Source organism: Apium graveolens, chromosome 4 (assembly GCF_009905375.1).
Source record: "Apium graveolens cultivar Ventura chromosome 4, ASM990537v1, whole genome shotgun sequence".
Lineage (NCBI taxonomy): Eukaryota > Viridiplantae > Streptophyta > Magnoliopsida > Apiales > Apiaceae > Apium > Apium graveolens.
Genome location: NC_133650.1, coordinates 69,399,267 through 69,406,262, shown reverse-complemented (window position 1 = coordinate 69,406,262; position 6,996 = coordinate 69,399,267). Strand labels below are relative to the sequence as shown.

Sequence of the window (6,996 nt, the reverse complement as noted above, 5' to 3'; positions counted from 1 at the left end):
AAAAACTATTATATGGAAAAAATATGAAACCATATGAACTAAACTATCATGAATATGCAACTACATGACACACACACAAAAATATTCCTTAACTACCACCCCCAAACTTAAAATCTTCACTATCCCCAATGAAGGTAGTAGAAAGGAACACAGGGTATACCTACTCGGAGAAATCATCATCATCACCCTCAAAGGGTGGAGTGTCAGGAGGCAGATAAGCAGAGTCCTCACCAAAAATGGGCCACTGGATGTCAGCTCCAAGGCCTCTGAAAGCAGTCCCAAGTGCAAGGGTGAGCTCCCGAGTGAACCTACTCTGCGACTCATACATCGCATCCATCCTCCTCGACAGCCTCCTATACTGGGCATCAGCCATCCCAGCACCTTCCTCGACTCTAGAAGAGCCTGCCTCATCACGAACCTGACTGGGCCTAGCCATGGTAGCACCAGCTGCTGGATGTCCTCCTGGAAGACGATATCCCAAACCATGCTCCTCCGGCTCTCCACCCATCCACTCCTGCATCGCATTCAGAGTCGCTAAGTCAATAGGAGCGGCCGGCATCTGTAGCTGCTCGTGAGAAGGCCAATAAACTCCCACTGCTCTGCATAACTTCGTGACAGTAGATGCATAAGGGATGTTGCTGTGTTTCCCCCCCTCAAAAACTTCAAAATCCCTTGGTAGATGAACTCACCAAGGTCCACAGAATACTCTTCATTCAAGATCCCCCATAACAACCTTGCTCTCTCGACTGTAACCTCATGTGCATGCGAAGTAGGCAAAATATTAGCACAAATAAAGGTATTCCATGCACGAGCATACCTATTCATTGCAACCGCCAGAAAAGAATGATACTCGTTAGATCCCGTCTTGAACTTCCATACCGTGCCCGGCTGATAGAGGTTAGCCACAATCAAATTAAAATCCTTGGGGGTCTTCTCATTCCAATTCTCCTCCGAGGGCTTCCGTTGTCGCTGCCCAATAACACGGCGAATCGCCTCAGGCTGATAATCCACAGTAAGCCCAAGAACAACAGTAAAGCCATTCTTTTCAGCCTTGGCATTCACATAAAACTCGCGAACCACACTCATTGGAACCGCCTCCGGCGACTCACAAAAAGAAATCCACCCTTTCTCCGCAATCATCAGTAACAACTCACCATCCCTCCCCGATGGTAAAAATTCCCTCTCCTTCAAAATCGGCTTAGTCAGAAGCCTAGTATACTCCTCCTCAGCAGCCATATCCATCAAACGGGGTCTCGCAGCAGTTCCCCCCGAAGAATCAGCAGTTGGAACAGTGTTGTTTCTATCAATAGTTCGGGATCTCTTGGGTGCCATTGAAACTGAGAAAAAGTGTTTAAGAGTTGTGTTTTGAGTGTAGGAGAGAGTTTTAAAGTTGAAAGTATATGGGAGTGTATATAGAGGAGTTGTGTGTATATATAGGGTAGGAATTAGAGTAGGATTGGGGTTTGTGGGAAAGAAAACATGGGTTTTATGGGAGAGGAATCGTGGGTCTTATGTTTTTTGGTTTTTTTGATTTTTTCTTGTTTTTTTATAAGGCAAATTTTTTTTCTGACAGTAGGGTCCTGAGTGGCCGCCCAGGATTTCCAGGCGGGCGCCCCAGACTCTGAGTGGCCGCCCAGGATTTCCAGGCGGGCGCCCTAGGGGTTTCTGGAAAAAAATTTGTTTCTGCCCAATTTTCTGATTTTTTTGGGTTTTTTGGATATGGTACTAACTTCTAAAGGTTCCTAAAGGTTAAAGTCTTGGGTTGCCTCCCAATAAGCGCTTCTTTTCCGTCATTAGCTTGACGTAGAGGAGTTCGATCAAGTTGACAATAAAACGGCACTAACCACTTTCCGGTTTGCCGTGTCCCCATAGTAATGCTTCAATCTCTGACCATTAACCTTGAATGCTTGGCCCGGCTCATTCTCAAAAATCTCCACCGCTCCATATGGAAACACAGTTTTGACGATAAAAGGTCCAGACCACCTTGATTTCAACTTTCCTGGAAAAAGTCGGAGACGAGAGTTGAATAAAAGAACTTGTTGCCCCGACACGAATGACTTAGGAGATAGCTTCCTGTTGTGCCACCTTTTTACTTTTTCCTTATACATTTTGTTGTTCTCGTACGCTTGAAGTCGAAATTCATCAAGTTCATTTAACTGAAGCATTCGCTTCTTCCCAGCTGCATCTAGATCAAGGTTCAACTTCTTCAACGCCCAATAAACCTTATGCTCAAGCTCCGCAGGTAAATGACATCCCTTCCCATAGACAAGTTGAAACAGGGACATCCCAAGTGAAGTCTTGTATGCTGTTCTATAAGACCAAACAGCTTCGTCGAGCTTTAAAGACCAATCTTTCCTTGACGGACAAACAACTTTCTCTAGAATGCGCTTGATCTCTCTATTAGACACTTCAGCTTGACCATTAGTTTGTGGATGATAGGCAGTAGTAACACGATGATTCACAGTATAGCGCTGCATCATAGAAGTGAACTACGATTGCAGAAATGCGACCCCTCATCACTTATGATTACTCGTGGCATTCCAAACCTTATGAATATCTGCTTATGGAGAAAATTCAACACTACCTTTGTATCATTTGTCGGCAGAGCCTTGACTTCTACCCATTTCGAGACATAATCGACTGCTAGCAAGATGTATTGATTATTGCACGATGAGATAAATGGTCCCATGAAATCGATTCCCCAAACATCGAAGACTTTAACTTCCAGCATTACATTTAAAGGCATCTCATCCTTTCTAGTAAGATTCCCCACTCTTTGGCAATGATCACACCTTAAAACGAACTGATGTGCATCCTTAAACAACGTAGGCCAGAAGAAACCTGCTTGCAAAATACGAGCTGCCGTCTTATCACCACCATAATGTCCACCATAAACTATGGAATGGCAGTCTCGTAATATTCCCCCCATCTCACAGAATGGGATACATCTCCTGATGATCTAGTCAGCTCCCTGTCTAAACAAATATGGTTCATCCCACATGTACCACTTCACCTCATGCAGAAACTTCTTCTTTTGAGCTGCATTCATATGAGGAGGCGTTATATTGCTGATAAGATAGTTCACAATATCTGCGAACCATGGCTCTTCCTCCTGAACTGCGAACAACTGCTCATCCGGAAAAGATTCGTTGATCAATGTCTTATCATATGAAGTAGAATCAGGATTCTCCAATCTAGAGAGATGGTCAGCTACTTGATTCTCAATACATTTTCGATCCTTGATCTCTAACTCAAATTCCTGTAGCAAGAGCACCCAACGAATAAGTCTGGGCTTCGAATCCTTCTTTGAGACCAAATAACGAATGACAACATGATCAGTGAATACTGACACCTTTGTCCCAAGCAGATAATATCAAAATTTTTCGAAACCAAAGACTATAGCCAAGAGCTCCTTCTTAGTAGTGGTGTAGTTCATTTGAGCTCCATTAAGCATCTTACTAGCATAGTAGACCACATGAAAAAGATTGTTCTTGCGCTGCCCAAGAACGGCTCCCACTGCATAATCACTCGCATCACACATCATCTCAAAAGGTTCTGTCCAATCAGGTGCCGTAATAACTGGTGCAGTTATCAAACTCTTCTTGAGAGTCTCGAATGCTGCCAAGCATTCATCATCAAATTTGAAAGGCACATCTTTCTCAAGCAAGTTGCACAACGGCTTAGATATCTTCGAGAAGTCCTTGATGAAACGCCGATAAAACCCGCATGACCAAGAAAACAACGGATTCCTTTCACAAAATAGGTGGTGGAAGATTTTCAATGACTCCCACCTTGGCTTTGTCCACCTCAAGACCCTTGCTAGAGACTTTATGCCCAAGAATAATGTCTTCACACACTATAAAGTGACATTTTTCCCAATTGAGCACCAAATTAGTTTCCACACACCTTTTGAGCACCGAACGAAGATTATTCAAACATTCATCAAACGAATGTCCAAAGACGGAGAAGTCGTCCATGAACACTTCGACATTGTTTCCAATCATATCAGAGAATATAGCCATATGCATCTCTGAAAAGTGGCAGGTGCACCACATAAGCCAAACGAAACTCTGTGAAAAGCAAGCGTGCCAAATGGACAAGTGAAGGTAGTCTTTTCTTGATCTTTTGGTGTAATGCAAATCTGATTATACCCCGAATAGCCATCCAGAAGACACTAATACTCATGACCAGCTAACCTGTCAAGCATCTGATCAATAAATGGAAGAGGGAAGTGATCCTTTCTCGTGGCTTTGTTCAACTTTCTGTAATCCATGCATACCCTCCATCCTGTGACTGTTCGAGTGGGGATGAGCTCGTTCTTTTCATTTGCTACCATAGTTATACCTTCTTTCTTAGGTACACATTGCACGGGGCTCACCCAAGAACTGTGAGAAATAGGATATATGATTCCTGCATCCAGCCACTTCAGAATTTCTTTCTTCACCACTTCTTTCATGATAGGATTAAGTCTTCACTGTTGCTCAACAGTCGGCTTACTACCTTCCTCTAGCAGAATTTTATGCATACAGTACGAAGGGCTAATCCCTTTTATATCTGCTATAGTCCATCCGATGGCCAATTTGAATTCTCTCAAGATCCTCAAGAGCTTGTCCTCCTCATTACCTGAAAGGTCAGATGCAATAATAACAGGTAAAATAGATGCATCACCTAAAAAAGCATACCTCAAGTGTTCAGGCAATGGTTTAAGCTCCAAAGTAGGTGCTTCCTCAATAGATGGTTTGAGCTTTCCTTCAGAATTCTTGAGATCAGCGTTACCAAGAGATTCAAATGGCATGTCTAGCTTTCGCCTCCAAGGAGAAGCATTTAGATATTGTAGTTGCTCATTGCCATCCTCATCGTCACTGTCAAATTCCCCCACTAAGGCTTTCTCTAAGGCATCAGACATTAGCATGTGATCAAGTTCTGAAGTAACCGCAGAATCAATCAAATCCACCTTTAAGCACTTCTCTTCTTTTGTAGGGAATTTCATCGCCTTGAATATATTGAATGTCACATCCTGATCCTGCACCCTCATAGTAAGTTCACCTTTCTGCACATCTATCAAGGTACGACATGTAGCCAAGAAAGGTCTTCCCAAGATTATGGGAATCTTCTTATCTTCCTCAAAATCCAAAATGACAAAGTCTGCAGGGAAGAAGAGCTTATCCACCTTTACTAACACGTCCTCCACGATGCCTCGTGGGTATGTAATAGAACGATCAGCCAACTGTTGAGACATGTAGGTGGGCTTTGGATCAAGCAAATTCAACTTTTTGAAGATAGACAATGGCATCAGATTGATGCTTGCTCCCAAATCGCACAGGCATTTATCGAAAGACAACTTGCCGATGGTGCAAGGAATGGTGAAGCTACCTGGATCTTTAAGCTTTGGAGGTAATTTTTGTTGCAGCACAGCACTGCACTCTTCCGTCCGAGCAACGGTATCAAGGTCATCCAGTTTCACCTTCCTTGAAAGAATACTCTTCATGAATTTTGCATAACTAGGCATTTGCTCCAGAGCCTCAGCGAAAGGTATGTTGATGTGAAGTTTCTTGAACACCTCCAGAAACTTACCGAATTACTTATCCAATTTTTGTTGTTGCAATCTCTTAGGGAAATGTGGTGGAGGATAGAGCTATTTCTCCCCTGTATTACCCTTAGGCAGAGTGTGTTCAACAGTAGTCCTCCTCGATTCCACTGCTTTCTCCTTTTGCTTCTCTTCTTCATCAACAACTTCAGCTTCTCCATCTTTCACTTTTTCAAAATCAGCAACTTTTCCAGACCTTAAGGTGACAGCCTTTACTTGCTCCTTAGCTTCCTTCCTGCCTGGCACTTCAGTATCGCTGGGAAGTGTGTCAGGTTGACGATTGAGCACAACATTGGCTTATTGACCGATTTGATTTTCCAAGGTCTTGATAGAAACAACCTGACTTTTGCACAACAACTTGAGCTCCTCAAAATCAGCACTAGAAGGTGGAGCAGCACCTCCTTGTTGAGGATATGATTGCCTTTGAGCATAATGCTGTGGTTGATGGAATCCAGGTGGATTAAACTGCTTACTGATAGGTTGTTGATATGGTTGCTGAACAGCATTCTGATTATTGCTTCAGCTGAAATTGGGATGATTTCTGTTGTTAGGATGATAAGTAGCTGGCACGGGCTACTGCGATCACTGATAATTGTTTACATACTGAATAGATTCATTCACAAGAGAACATTGATCCGTAGCATGAGAGCCTGCACAAAGCTCACAGACCATAGCTATCTGATTGACTCCGTAGTTGGCTAAAGAATCGACCTTTAAAGACAGCGCTTGGAGCTGCGCTGCAATAGCTGTAGCTGTATCGACTTCCAGAATACATGCTACCTTCCCAGGCATCATCCTTTGAGTTGGGTTTTGATACTCATTTGCAGCCATAGTTTCAATAAGATTATAAACCTCAGTATAGATTTTGGCCCACAAGGCGCCTCCAGCTGCTGCATCGAGCATGGGCCGAGATTGGGCCCCCAAACCATTATAGAAACCAGTGATCACCATCCAGTCAGGCATACCATGATGTGGACACTTTCTCAACATCTCCTTGTAGCGCTCCCAAGCTTCGCACATAGATTCTATTGGTTGCTGCGCAAACTGAGTAAGAGCACTCCTCATAACTGCAGTCTTCGCCATTGGATCGAACTTCACCAGAAACTTTTACGCAAGATCTTGCCAAGTAGTGATGGACCCAGCTGGTTCAGAATGTAACCAGTCCTTAGCTTTATCCCTCAGAGAGAATGGGAAAAACCTCAGCTTGATAGCCTCATCAGTCACACCATTATATTTGAAAGTACTACAGATCTCGACAAAATTCCTGATATGCATGTTGGGGTCTTCAGTCGCAGCACCTCCGAAAGAAACAGAATTCTGCACCATCTGAATAGTACCCGGCTTGATTTCAAAAGTATTAGCCTGAATAGCCGGATGAAGGATGCTTGACTAAATGTCATCAATTTTAG

At 43.4% G+C, this 6,996-nt stretch overlaps 1 pseudogene; it reads left to right on the top strand.

Moving 5' to 3' along the window:
• The first annotated feature begins 6,548 nt into the window (after window positions 1-6,548).
• On the top strand, window positions 6,549-6,663 carry LOC141722567 (small nucleolar RNA R71; annotated as a pseudogene).
• The last annotated feature ends 333 nt before the right edge of the window (window positions 6,664-6,996 follow it).